The 12442-nt window shown below is 35.6% G+C and overlaps 1 protein-coding gene across 5 annotated transcripts in view; it reads left to right on the top strand.

The window, feature by feature from the left end:
- cacna1e (calcium voltage-gated channel subunit alpha1 E) overlaps positions 1-12442 on the top strand; it is a 106560-nt gene that overhangs the window by 53345 nt on the left and 40773 nt on the right. The window lies entirely within an intron of this gene.

The following is a 12442-nucleotide window of genomic DNA, read 5'->3' on the forward strand; positions in this document are numbered from 1 at the left end:
TAGGTTTAGATAAGAGCTTTTATTTCCTGTCTCTGCAGAATAAAAGCCTCTCCACAGCATGATGCTGCCACTACTGTTATTCACAATAGGGATTGATTGGATAACATGGTGTTGGATATCCAATACATGTGACATTTTGCATAAGCTACAAGATCTCATCTAACCACAACATCTTCTCCCACATATTTGCTTCTTCCTCAATATGAATTATTTTGACTTTATTTCAGCTCTTTTCTTCTCGTCATTCTTTGATAAACACAAGATTTGTAGAGTGCAAGACTATACATATTCTCATTTCTTCATTTTATTTATTTCAAATTTATTTGCGCAGAGACAAGACATAGAAGAATGTTACATTTAAGAAGAGTTGTTGCCCTGTCAATAGGATCTCTGGCTTTTAGAAATTGATCTTTATAACTTAAAGAAATGTATTTAAAACAGTAAGATAACACTCCAGTTGGGTTTATTCTTTGAAATTGTTAGTTTGAATTTATGTCCCATTAAGTAACAGAGACAAGAAGGCTTTACTTTAAGACCTTTAAGATGTTTTGTATTAATCAAAACTCATTCTGCTTTGTGATGAGTTCAGTGCTGCTGTCATCAGGCTTTATTCTGTACTTTCAGTTTGACATTGCAGACCGGAAGCCAAAGCCAACACAAGGAGCTTCTTATCAATCACAGCATCTGCAGCACTAGTCAGCAGGACATAATAACATTATATCAGAGCCATAATATAGTTTTCTTTCAGAGTTTCTTGCAGTAATCAAATTATTTCTTATAATTGTCCATATTTTCCCTGCTTTCTGTGGTTCTTTATTGTCTTTTTATGTTTTCATTAAACCAAAGGATGCTCAGCCCACTAATATATTGTGATCATAAAGCAAGGAAAAGTCTGCAACTGAGAAATATATGTTATTGTAAAATTAGGCACATTACACAGCAAAACACAAATATAGCAGCAAACTATGAGATTTTGCACTATCAAGGTAAAGATGACAGTATATCAATCACATATTTTTAAGGCTGCATATTTTCTTGCTGCCACTTTAAACTCAGTCTAAACTTTTACATCAGGTGTGTCAAACTTATTTTTGTTTTGGGCCTACAGCCGGTTGTGCCAGAATGTGTTGATAAAACCTGTTCACAAACTGTTAAAATCTCATTGAAATCTTAAACTTAAATAATAATATTGAACATCTTTTCAGTCTCTGCAGGATTTCGTGATTCTTTTTGTGGTTTTTTGCAATAAAAATCAAAGTGTTTGTGGCACTCTAATTTGAAAATATTTGCTATTTATCACTGTAACTGCGACTTTTCTGTTACTCGCTATATAGATAATTTACTACAATCTGATGCCAGTTAAGGTTGAAGTGGCTCTTTAGTACAACTAAGAAAGTTTCTGACAATTTTTGACAAAAATCTGCAATAAATTCCCAATTACGAATTAGCGTAAAAAAGTGTGGGGATTTGTTGATTTTGTGTGAATTTCTACTATAATTCTCAACAAACTGGAGGGACTGATTGATATAATTTGGCAGGACACAGATAAAATTGATAAATTATTTATGCACACTTATTGTTTAGTCTAGAATCTAGAGGGCCACATAAAAAGCTATCAGGGGCCGGATTTGGCCCACGGACCTTGAGTTTGACATGTGATTTACATTATTTTCCATCCTTTTTCTTCAGAGTGATTAAAACATCTTTTGATATGTTGGACCTGACTCCAAAAACTGAACTTGAAGATTCTGTATTTGGTGTTTTATATGTGTTCTTCTGAGTCACATGTACAGTACAAACCAAATGTGCTACCACTCTCTTATAGCCAGCTACACCTTATGTCTGTTTGGCATTCATGCACCTGTTAGTAGTAACCAAATCAGCCTCTCTCACACACACGCCTACACACCCCCACACACACCCCTTCAGACAGATGCACCCTCTCCGGTCTTTTTTCCCATCTGCTGTCTGATGGATTGATGAGATCAGACACAGCAGGAGTGGATATGTCCCTTCGAGCTGCTGCTGTGGTGACTGAGGACCCAGCCTCAGGTCAGGCTGTCACAGGCTCCAGTTCTCCTGCTTCTCTGGTTAACGTCTCTACAATTAGTTTGGATCAGGAAGGATTCGTTTTTTTTTCTGATAATTTGCCAGGGGAAAATGTACCTGAAGCTTGTGTGCTGTGTTTATCTAAATCAAACAAATAGAAGAATAGTTCAAGGGCTGTTGCTTTCTGTCATATCTCTTTATCACAAGCTAAGCAAAGTTGAATGTAGGCTATGCATTTCAAAACTATACATTTCTCTTCAACATGTCCACATTAATAAAATAAATAAACATCAGGGTAATTAATTAAGATCATGGAAGTGGAAAGAAACTATAGATATTTTCTAAAATCTTTTACAAATACCCTCTGATATCACTAGATACAATCTAGTGTAACAGACTGACTTTAAAGGTAAGTAGATCAGCATGTAACCTAATCTCAGTATAAATCCAGCTGTGCTGTGAAAGTTTCATGCTTTGTGGATTCTTTTCTTAAGAAGCTGGTCAGACTTGATGAAAAGTTGAATGAACTAAAAATTAGTCAAACCTGGAAGAAAACCCTTCTGAGGGTTTGAGGAAGACTAAAAGTGCATCTTGAGCTACAACAGAACTGTTTACATCAAAACATTTTAATGTTAAAGTGGCCTAGTTAAAGTCTAGATAGAACTACAATAAACAATCCGGAGCTAGGTCGGGGAGATTTTAATACGTATGTACAGCACATGTTTAATTTTCATTTTTAATTTATGTTTTAATTTGGAAACTGTGTGTCATTCTACTTAAGCATGCAGTACACTGAAAAAAGAAAATAGTTGGAACCAACTTAATTAAATTGCTTTAATTGGTAACAAGTAATTCAATTAAGTTTATCTAACTTAATTTATTAAGTTCATTTAACTTGACAGATTTAAGTCAGTTTTACTCAAATCATTTAGTTTACTTCAAATAAAGAAGTAAACTAATAAAGGACCTTTCTTTTAAAGTGTTTTTTTTTTTTTGCTCAGGCAGCCTGAAGCTTGCGTTGTGACGTCAGACGTAGGATACAAATGCATCACTGAACTTAATTGTTTCAAGTAAAGTCAAAGTAAAAAGTTCTTTTAAGTTAAAAATGTTACTTTTACGTTATTTCAACACAAAAAAGTAAGTTGTCATCACTACACCAAAAGGATTAAGTGAGATTAATGTAAATAAGTCCACAACTTGAACTAAAATGCACTTTTTAGAGTGTACTTTTGTAGGGGTGCTACTATATTTTAGGGGTTTATATGACCACCATGAGTAAAAAGCATGTTCAAATGTAATTAGTCAGATTGAGATCTTCTGGTTAAATGATGCATTTTAACTGTGATCTTAAATCCAAACACTGAAAAATGATCTTACTGATGAAAATCCACTCATCTGCGTCCCTGAACCTCCATTTCTCCCTTGTCTGTCTCTCCCCACTTGTAGCCATTGTAAAAAGACATCCTGTGATAAAAAAGAGTGTTTAGCAGGCCTTTTATGCAGGCTGATTAGGAAAGATGAGGTGATATGCCGAGATCAAAGTGGCCCTACTGCTTGCTGGGACTCTTGTCAAATTAAATTCTTTTTACTAGCAAAAGTAACCAGCTCTGAGGGAAGATGATGGATATTTCTCAATTATGACTTTTCAATTTGTCTGCAAATTCAGTCTGAGATGAACAGGGCCTTTGTGGGAATTGAATTAATGCCTGAAGTTTATTAGTATTCAGTCTGAATCGACTGAGGTGAAACATGTAATGAGCAAAATTCAACACAATATTCTCTAGAACCAATTTATTGTTGATGCGTTTCAGCCGCGACTCAATGGAATAACAGAGTTTAGAGATGGAGATGGAGTCGAAGCAGGCTGTCTGTACACTCTTCACACCATAAATGAGCGATGAACACCTTAAGTTCCGATAGCAACTGTTATATAATGTGACGTTGTAAATTTTGATGCAATGTCAGTGACTTAATATAGGCAATAAATTATGTTTACAGTAAATTGCTGATCAAAAGTAAAATTTAAAGATGAATGCATCCATAACTAGGTCGGTTTTATGGCTATATCAATAATTCATAACAAGTTTTTCTCATACAAATGTTTATGTTTATGTTAGGAGCCTGAACTGTTTTTGAGGTTCTTTTAGTTTCTTTGTTAGATCAGTCTTGTTTGTGTTTTACTTTAGTTCAATCCTTCCTTAGTGATTGTAGTTTGTTTATTTCTTGTGCTTAGCTTTTTTTTACTCTAGTTTAATTATGTTTTTTTAGGTCTAGAAATTCTTTAGTGTTAGATTTATTTCCTAGTCCCCTGTGTACACCCCCTCACTCCCTGTTCCACTTTCTCTCTCTTCATCCTGCCTTCTGTTTTCTCCTCTCACATCTGCAACCCGTTTCTAATCATCCATCTGTTCTTTGTTCAGTAATCAACTTCCCCAGTATATATTCAACTCATTCTCAGTCACTCCTTGCTGGTTTCTCTCATCTAATCCTGTTATCTCCCTGTTGATTCCCTTCTGTTTTTGCTACTGGATTCCTGTTTTTGTTCTGCTCTGGCTCCCTGTGCTCCCTGTGTTCTTTTGTTTTTTTCATTTTTGTTATTAAACACTTAACATCCATGCTTCCAACTCCAGTCTGCATTTCGAGCCTTTCAGAAGAAACTCATGACAGATTGTTGACGTAGAGCCAACAGAAATTGCAGAATATTGTTTTAAAAATGTATATACAGAACTTGTTCAATTAAAAATACAGAATATTTTCCTAATACCTTCTTTAAACCTCTCTTAACATGCATGTCTGAACATATTCCACCCTTTCTCTGTAAAATGGCTTCTTCAGTATTGATGTGAACTTGCTCATTTCCAGCAAGGAGCTTCTAATTGAATCCAGAATCTTTGTTATATTTCAAATTGAGTGACCTCAAAGACTAAATGTGCAATTGCGTCAATTAGATTCCAGTTAAGGTCTCCATGTTGGTGTAGCTAACTCTGTTGCCATGCAGCTAAAGGAGGTTATTTGTGCATTGTGTTTGCATGTTTTCCACCTGCATGAGTCTTCTCCCTCTCTCTAAAAACATATATGTCAAGTTCACTGGTCTCTCTAAAGTATCCTGAGCTGTAAATCTTTGCATTGCTTGTGTCTGTTTGCCTCTGCATGGACCCATGATGGGCTGTAACCACCCTTTATTCCAGTGAGTGATACCAAAGAGTTATTGTGTTTACATATAGTGGCATTTTTTTTTGGAAGAGGCAGCAGTTATATTATTTAAGCTATTCAGCAAAAGTCACTTTAAAGAAACATATAAGGTTCTTGATTGATAAAATTACCATAACAGCCTAAGTCTCATGTCCCTTTTTGGATCTATGGTACTTAAAGGAAAAGATGCTTGAGTGTTTTTGGGAGTGTAAATTGTATGAATAAGTAGTTGAGTCAAAGCATTGGCGAGAGATGCTCTGAAGGTTGCAGGTAGTTTGAAATAGTTTTAGTGTTCTGCTCTTTAAAGTCAAGGTCAAAAACAGAAAATGTTGGAAAACCTAAAGCAAACAACAGATTTTATAGTATTGTCATGTTTCAAGGTAACTTTTGTAAAATAACTAAGGCTTTCTGCTTTGGATGATTAGCCATTTTTATATCTGTGTTGATTTGAGATTTCTGATTTAATATTTATTATCAGGTTTTTATAAATCCAGTATTGTTGACCTTCATGTTTAATCTGGCAAGTTATTTTTTTCTGATTTTGATGTTTTGTACCTCAGGGCCATTGCAGTTCCATCTTTTTCAAGGCTCTGTACTAGAAAGCAGATTAAAAAACATACTTAATAATAATTTTATGACAGTATTTTTCAGGATTTATTGTGAAAATGATGAAGAGGATTTAAGAAGTAAAAGACTGCTACTGGTAACAGATCATAGAAAACTCCATAATGTACCAATTGTGCAAAAGCCAGCCACCGGTTACATTGCGTTGTACATTTGTTCTGCTAAAGCACACAATAAGTGCAGTCACCAATAGTTTCACATATTTTGATATTTATTGATTCTAAGTATGGATAATAAAAAAAATATGTTGTTTACATATGGAAGTATCACTGTTTATTGTTTTGATAAATCAGAGCTGTTCTCATAACACAAACAGGTGGCTCTGACACTCTGCTGATAACCAGTTTGTGGAAAACATGTTCAAATCTACGCCTGTTGTTTTAATGAACTGCATGATTTGATTGTATGCAGCACGCTGAATATCAATGTAGATTTGTGTGCACAAACGGAGAGCGGGAGAGAATAAATGAAGGATCAGGGGGAGTTAAAAAAGGACAGAGTACACTGTGGGAGGCAGAGAAGCTTATATTAACTAAATCGACCAGAGCAGTGCTGTAGGAGGTTCCTCCACACAATTCCTTATTCTGTCAAGACAATCAGCAACACACACACACAACATATACGGGGATGCTTGCACTATTATTGCTTGATTCAACAATAAATATGTTCTCTAAAAATATTTAAACCTGCAACAGAACAACAAACATGGAATCTACTGCCTAAATGACAATATGAACTGAGTCTCTTTTCTTGGCCTTTACTAACTGTGAAGAAAAAGAATAACTAGACAGAGGCAGAAGTCCTGGTGGACAGATGTTCTTAGAATTGGATAAATGTTCTGTTTGGTGTGTTGAGAGCCTAATAGAGTAACAAAACATCAACAGAAGAAAAGTGAGCATGAGATTGATTCCAAACTAAGAAGAGAAACTCATAGACAGAAAGAGCCAGATGAACCAAGCTAAATCAGAAAACTACAAATGAAACTTAACTAGATAACAGAATAAATACAAAGTCCAACAAACCATGACACTAGTTCTTTAACATGTTATGTCATTTTATTTACTGGTATATTATACTTTGATAATTAATGTCCTTTAGTTGCTCTGAAGAAATGCATTTAGCAAACAAAAATAGGTTAGCATCAACACAAATTCAGTACGGCAGTGTAATCCAAAATGAATGCCCAGCTTATTCTGTTTGTGTCCATTTTAGTTTTCAGTGTTCTTGCTCCCAATATGCTTTGTTTAAGAAGCTGATTCTGTGGCATGCATTGTTTAGGTTTTAGTGCACTGGTGTAGACAAAATAAAAGTAAAGCAGAGGAGAACAGTTATGCAATATGCATAACATTTAATTTTCCCACCCATTTTTGTTTATTGCTAAAAAAATGAAAACCATTTTAATTTTCTTATCCAAATCACTTATTTTTTCTGAGAAATCAGTTTGTACAAAGTCATATAACATCGCTTTGCACCAGTAATTATTATTTGTTTTACATTATGTTTTGAGTTGAAGTTGTAGTGCAACATGCAGTTCATCTCATGGGACCTGATAAAGAAGCAGCCCTCTTTCCATGCTCCTTTTGCACTCACATTTGTTCCAAGATACTCTGAATTTTTCCGAAGAAATGCTTCTAAATAACATAATATGGTAAAAGTTTATCTGCTCTAAAAGGCGCTGAAAGCCAGTTAGATTTCTAGAAAAAAAAGTCATATAGAAACAGTTAAAAAAAAAATCTGAGCTTGTTGCACAAATATTGTCTGATGTTTGTATTGTGCTTGATGACTAGTTGTTACCTACCTGAAGACTTTGAACAAGCATAATTTACTCAGTCCATTTGTACAGTCGCTTTTTTCATGCTGTTTAGTTTTTAGATGTTTTTTTCCTACTGTTTATTAGTGAAATCATATTTGTTTCCAAAACATGGTGTTGTTTATTACCAAGAGATACTTGCAGTGCTAACAACGTAAGATGAGGAGGTAAATTTGTTCCATTGATCAGGTGTGCTCCTATTAATAAATGTGTGGCTGGACGGTGACATGGAGCATAAGTCACAACGTTGTCAGTATCGGGCTCTGACGGCTGTCACAGCAGATTTGTCAGGCGGTGTGAAGCTGTCGCCTCAGCAGGGTTTATCATCAGTACTCACTTATCATGGCTGACACCTCCAAGCAGGGCATCATCTGTTTGACAGCTCCCTCTGAATAAAAGTGACTTTATTAACTTGTGAAAAACCTGTTGGATATGTTGAATATGACATCAATTAAAGTGAACGCTATCTGGTTGGTCGGCCCAACCTTCAGAAGTGGATCCCAACTCTGACTCTTTCACATACTTCTGTACGTACGTTAAGAAAATTCCCAGGTATTTGACACTCATTATTCCCCAGTTATCCTAAAATATCAGCGCTTTATACTCCTGTCCACATTTTGTGCTTTCAAATAAGGGATAAGAGTTTCTAATTCTACATTATTTTTATGCGTACCATGCATAAATGGTGCGATCTCTGTTTATTGTAGCCCCATAGTGGCTTTTTGTGCACTGCATTCATAAAGCATATTTCACAAAATATATGTAGGTTGAAATGCATTCAACATTTGAACAACATGTCCTGCAGAGGGAAGAAATTTGTGCACATTGCTTTGTTTGCAGCTGTTCTCCCTTTCACTCAAACAGCAGATAGAAACATGCAAACTGTTAAGACTTTTACCGCTTTTGTGGTAAAACCAGAGACAGAGATAATTTCTTCCTGTAGGTTGCCTCTTTGATTAACACAATAAACACTTCGTAGCTAGATTAGTCAGCTAATGTGAATTAAAAAATATGTATATTTGCACTATTGTGATCAATATCTCTTTCTATTTGGTTTTTCCTTTTTCATTTTTTTGTATTTGCTTAAAAATAATGTCTGCAAGACATGACATGGATAAGTAGGAATAAATTATGACATTTTTATCTGCTAGTGACAGACATAAAAACATCCTTACTATAACAACAACTCCACAAAATGTTTTAAAACATGAGATGTTTGAGTTTACAAGACTCCAGTGTTTAAAAGCAAAAAGCTGTTTGAGCAAGATATGTCTGAAAGAGGATGTTTACTCATTTAGGTGAGGAGCTGATATCTGTTACGCTGAAATATTCTGGAAAACTCAAAATGCATAAAAGAGAAACTACAGCAACATCGTAGTCTAATTTGACTGGTTTATTTGTCTATTGGTGCCTTCATGCTCACCTGAAATAGTGTTCTCATTAGGTTCCTGTTAAGTGACATTATTCCTCCTTGCTGCGTGACATTTTAGATGCCTGTGTGGTGTCTTCACTGGCCTTTTCAGCCTGACAGCAAATTCTTTTGTCTGACCTTCCTTTAGCAGAGCTCAGTAATGCTCTATATTCTTTAAATGCACTTTAAGAGGAAAATGTAATTGTATTTTGCTGGTATGTTGAATTACTAGCTGATGACACTGTCTATTATTTATCCTTGGTACCCTTTATGCTTGGACTGTAACATCAGGATGTTGAGTATGAGCAAAATAGCGTTTGGTATTATTAGATGTTTCATTTTGATTAACCAAACAAAGCTACTGTAAAATAATAAATGAACATCTTTTTATGAGGCAGAGGGAAGTCGACAGGGAGGCAATAAATGGTCGTCCAAACTGATTACTTGTGCCAAATCAGCCATGTGTCGTGCTTCCCCCAGCAGATTAAAATCTGCCAGATTCTGTGGCCAACCTTCACCTTCCCCGTCTCTGACAGAGAGGAGGTGCCAAGGTCCAGACGGGCTGAGTGTTTCATATTTGCCGTAGTAACGAGTGCGAGAACAGCCCTTTGCAGAGTGTTTCAGCTTGTATTTATGTATTCTTGACTCCTCATGGAGATGATATGTAATTCTTTTCATCAAATCTATCAAGTTTGTATCTTATTTTCTCAGAGGCTCTTTTAAAGTCTTACAAAGAAATTCAATGCAGCAACTTAAAGAGGGAAAGATAGAGATAGTTTATCCATTAGCCTCTGTGTTCTGATGCTTTGATTGGATTGTTTATGCAGCTGAGATGTTTAATTCTCATTTTAGGCACAAAGCCTAGTTAAGTTTCATTTAAGTTTTATTTCCTGTTTTATTTTTGAAAGGTTATTCTAATTGTCGTCTACTAATTCTATATATACTGTATATATATATGTACAGGTATTTCACTTTTTGACACTTTGATACAATGCAACCACTTACCTTAATGTATTACATGCTGGAGTAATGCAAAGTAGGATTATTTGTGAAGTGGAAGGAAGTAATTTGTGTTTTTATTGTTTCCAAATAAAAATTCAAATAGTATACCCTGCAGAAATGATTTGATGACCCTCTAAATAATCCATTGCAGTTGTTTTTTGAAGTGGTCTGTTATGTTAACAGAGTCAACCTGTGTGTAATTCAGTGGAAATACAGTGATAATGTTGTGGTGTTGTTTAAATAAAGAGGTAAAACAAGTGAAAAAATAAATGCCAGAGTTTTCACGTGGCAGCAGAACAAACTCTTTGAGTAAAATAAACAAAGACAAAAGCTGAACAATTTGATGTGACGATCACACCTGCGGAAGAGAGAGACCGCAGGTGCGAATCTCATGAAGATGTTTCTATTTCTGCACGTGCATCGACAACGATGAGCTATTTTAATCTTTTTCTCATCTTCTTTCGTTCTTTTCTCCTTCCCTTTTTATTCTTCTAATTAAAACAGATGACGTTCTTATTCTGCTAGAACTAAAGATGAGACTAATTCTCACTGCTATATCCTAGAAATGTAATTGGTTTTGTGGTGCTTTGTTATATGATTAAATGTGAAATCTCTGTAGGGAAAATTAGTGTGCATAAAGAGGGCACTTAAGCACTGTTGTGTACATAAATCCTGGATAATAATCATTTTGTACAATCTACTGATCAGTTATCTTCAATTACCAGACTGTTTACAATGTAGCTTGGATACTGTGGTGATTGCAAATAGGACAAATGAACTATTATGATTGTGTATTTACTCAGGTAACATCCGCTTATCTGCATCAGTGGCTTAATATTGCTCTTCTATAACTATTGAACTAACATTTGACCTTTGACGACAAACTCCTATACAGGACAAAAACAAGCCACTTTTTCAGTTTTGAGAATGGCATGTAGTGCCAAGTTCAAACTCAGCAAGTGGAATCTGAAAAAGTTAATTTCCTAAACGAAACTTGGACGGAAAAGTAAGAAAATGTCTGCTTACTGGATTTTCCTACTTCATGCCATTATTATGCTTGTTTATTTCCCTTTATCCAGCCTCACATGTAATTAAAATGCATTTCTGGGTCTAGCAGTATAGCTGAGTTTCTATATTGTTCTCATGAAAAACATGACAAATATTCTCTGAAAATGCCAAACAGTTTGTGGTAAAGGCATTTTAGCGCTTTCGGTTAGTCAGCGAACTGATTTGTATGAAATGATATTAGAAAAACACACCATATCCAATACCACAGGTCGAGATAGTGCTTTGACTTGTGATAATCAAATATTAACATTCTTACTTAGCATATTGTTATTGCAGTCCTGGCAGGTTTTTTTGTTGTTGTTTTTTTGTGCAAGATTGATATTATTTACAGTGATACTGAAATAGTGATAAATATGCAATATATTTTACAGACATTATGATACCTGTGATTCCTAATTTAATTGTAAGATTCAAATCATTGACCAGCATTATTCAGGAAAACACCACTTCTAATTTTAAATGCAAGCTTTGCTAAAGTCTTAGGTTTTTAAGAGGCTCAGTTTGGAGACTCCTTGGCTTCAATGCCCTTCTACTTGATTTCATAACCATCTTTCTCCATTTATCTTTGTTTTTCAGTCTGCATGCAAGCTCAAGTGCAAAATGGGAAAAGCAGTAGGGAAAAAAAGTCACAGAGAAGGTATAATTGGAAAGGGGTTTGACAAAAAAGTGAAGGAAGAGAGAGATAACCAGAGAGAGGTTAAGGGATGGAAGGCAACATGAGAGAATTTGGCGAAAACAGAGACAGGAGGGCAGACTAATGAGGGAGCAGGGGCTCAGATCACCAGACAATGTTTTCTTTAGCCATCACTCTGAGAGCTAAAGGCCACAGAGGTGCATCTGAAGAGCAGAACAGACAACACAAGATCAGCAAAGCAAAAATATAACTTTGAATGGACTTTCGGGTTTTTTTTATCTGCATGGCAGTTTAAAAAAAATCCTATATTTGTGTGATGTGTTTGTCCAGAAACATGATGCCTCTCCAGCTTAGGGGTATCCTGCCCACCCATGATGGAGCTATTCTTTGTTCTCCTCCTAAACAGCAGTTGTCACCGCCATCCTCCCACACACAAGAACACAGGCAAAAGTCCCCTCCTCCCTACACTTCCCCCCCAAAAACAAAAAACACTTGTTTTCTGTGGTCTTGGCTTTTCTGCAGAACCTCACATCATCTCCTCCGATATCTAAGCACTGCAGCCGTCCTCCAACAATATGGGTGTTTACGTGTGTGTCTGTAGCTCCACACAGCTTATAAAGCATAAAAATTGTGGTATTCATGTGTCAATCCT

This window comes from Xiphophorus maculatus, chromosome 9 (genome assembly GCF_002775205.1).
Source record: "Xiphophorus maculatus strain JP 163 A chromosome 9, X_maculatus-5.0-male, whole genome shotgun sequence".
In the NCBI taxonomy this organism is placed as follows: domain Eukaryota; kingdom Metazoa; phylum Chordata; class Actinopteri; order Cyprinodontiformes; family Poeciliidae; genus Xiphophorus; species Xiphophorus maculatus.